Source organism: Octopus bimaculoides, chromosome 13 (assembly GCF_001194135.2).
Source record: "Octopus bimaculoides isolate UCB-OBI-ISO-001 chromosome 13, ASM119413v2, whole genome shotgun sequence".
Taxonomy (NCBI): domain Eukaryota; kingdom Metazoa; phylum Mollusca; class Cephalopoda; order Octopoda; family Octopodidae; genus Octopus; species Octopus bimaculoides.
This window is the reverse complement of record NC_068993.1, coordinates 14,453,913-14,457,031: the sequence shown is the minus strand read 5'-3', so window position 1 is coordinate 14,457,031 and position 3,119 is coordinate 14,453,913.

The window sequence follows — 3,119 nt, the reverse complement described above, 5'->3', positions numbered from 1 at the left end:
ATATATATATATATATATATATATATAACTATATAAATAAATATATGCATATAATATATGTGTACACATGTCGTTATGTATGTATATATGTATGCAAACTTACATACATAACATATATGTTCTTTTTGTTCGATATTTCGCAATTTTCTGACATGAGAACTGACATCTAAATATATTGTTTGCTCAAGATCTATAATTGAGAGATAATATTTCAATTCTTTCTGTCTTTTAATGAGCACGTGTACACGTACATAAGTATGTGCTTGCATCATGATGGTTACGTACATACATATACACATACAGAAACACAAGCATACATACGTAAATACATGCGTATATACATACCTGCCTACCTACATACATAAATAGATCCATATGTATATATATATATATATATATATATATGCACACACACACACACACACGCACACACACACGCACACACACACACCCAACCACACATATACACACACACACAAACACACACACACACACATATATATATATATATATATATATTTATATGCCTGTTGACATATGCACATTATATATTCCTACAGACATACATGTCTATCTATCCATCAATTTATCTATCTATCAATTATTGTGAAAGAGAGAAAGAGAGAGAGGGAGAGAGATGGGAGCCAGAGAGAGAGAGAGAGTGATACAGAGATAGAGAGACAGAGATAGAGAGACAGAGAGATAGAGAGAGATAGCCAGTATGAAAGAGGAGAAAGTTTTAAACATTCGTAAAATTAGATCATATGTGAAAAGTATGCATCGAAAACTAAGTAAATGTTTTTTGCATAAAGAATTACAAAATGCCATGTTTATTTTACACATAATTCCAAACGACAATATTAAATACAAAACAAAAATCACTAAAAATTATTCCACTTCATTTACACTGACATTGAAAGCAGTGCGCTAGAGATGTCTTTATTAAGAACGCTTCATCGTAGAACACGCTTGCAATACCGTTTATAATATATTACAAAGCCGTGTGTATTTGAGGTTGATATATATATGCTTATAATTTATACCTTGTGTTTTCTGCCTTCCTATTTTCTTTTAGACTCACCATATTGCTGAAACGGTAGCATAATATATGTTGGATAATTGAGATTTTTATTTTACCGTCGCTAAAGTTTTCTTGTATAAGACGCTCGAATTCATTGACAGTGTCATGCCATTATTCTTTGTTTTTCATACCTGTTTGGCATTTAGAATTTCTCTGTAAGTTTTGCGTAAAATATGTGTAAATATGGGGGCTAATGATGTGAAAATATTCATTTCTGTTTTATAAAATTCGGAATTTCTTAGAAATTGCTATATGCTGAATAGTTTCTTCATTTATATTTAACAACTTTGCAATTTTTATCTTTCTATGTAGTTTTGCGTACTTCTCTCTATTGAAAATGGTTAAGCTCAACTTTTTCTTTTTACCATTAAATGTTTTTCTATGGTATTTTCTCCTGTCGCTCTCGGAGTTTTATGAAGAAATCTTGAAGTATATTAGCAAAGATTTTCAGGTTCTTTGGGTTAAAGTCCAGACACAGGTTATAGATGCTTTTCCCCATGTTCTTTTGTTCTTCAATATTCTTGAATGTCAATTTACTTCACTTTTTCAGTTGTATTGTTGATTAAGATTAGTAAATAATTTTCTCCACTTCTATAGTCGATGTCATGAAGTAAATTTTTTTTTCTGCCATCTGAAATATCAATGGCTTTTTCACAAATGTCATGAAAGGCAAATACTAACGGAAAAGCATTGGGAAAAGATTTATTACGCAGCAAATAATAGGTTACGTAAAATAGTACAATAATCAGACGACACATCTCTGTTAAAATCTCCGCCACTTATAATGGAGCACAACGGAGACTCAACTGAGCAGACCGTATACCAAAACAAACCAGTACCCAAAGTAGAAAAGGTTGATATAAACAGTTCATATTGATCTTCTTTAAGTGATACCAATTTTTCCTGTAATTAAAGCTATCATCAAACGGTAAAACCTGTTTACCCTCAGGGAAGACAGCAAGCCAGCTGAGGCCATGACAGAGGACTGATAAATTTGCAAAATCACTAAGCAACAAAGGGGCGGAAAGAGGAATACACATGTCGCAAGATGAATGCAGGCTAAGAGCATCACAATCTCTAAATGCATGACTTCCACCCATGGTTAGAGGCAAAATACTGGGTATCTCAGTATCATGCAACAAAGAACGGGACAGAATCGATTCGATGTTTATTACAATGCAGATAGAAACAGAAATCAGTAAGCAACATCATAACCATATCGGGTCTAGAAGTCTGTGCAAATTTCTTTGAAAGTGTTTTTGCCGAGCCAAACTCATGCTTTCGCCATTTTCACACATAAACGGGATCGTTTGTATAGTCTTTCTTTATATATATACATACGTGTATATAGATTTTTCGAAGATTCATATACATACAAACACACATGGACTGTCATTTCTTTCTATTAATTCTTTTAACTAGCTAGCTACCTATCTGACGGTGGAGGCGCAATGGCCCAGTGGTTATGGCAGCGGACTCGCGGTCATAGGATCGCGGTTTCGATTCCCAGACCGGGCTTTGTGAGTGTTTATTGAGCGAAACACTTAAAGCTCCACGAGGCTCCGGCAGGGGATGGTGGTGAACCATGCTGTACTCTCTCACCACAACTTTCTCTCACTCTTACTTCCTGCTTCTGTTGTGCCCGTAATTCAAACGGTCAGGCTTGTCACACTGTGTCACGCTGAATATCCCCGAGAACTACGTTAAGGGTACACGTGTCTGTGGAGTGCTCAGCCACTTGCACGTTCGTTTCACGAGCAGGCTGTTCCGTTGTTCGGATCAATTGGAACCCTCGACGTCGTAAGCGACGGAGTGCCAACAACAACAACAACCTATCTGACTAGCAAAATGGCTTCCTATTATTTATTATTTATCTATGTATCTAACACAAAGGACATGCAAACACACACTCATACGTACGTACACACATACATACATGCGTATATACATACACACATACATATATCCATGTACACACACGCACACATGGATATGTATGTATGTCCACACACACACACACACACACACACACACACAC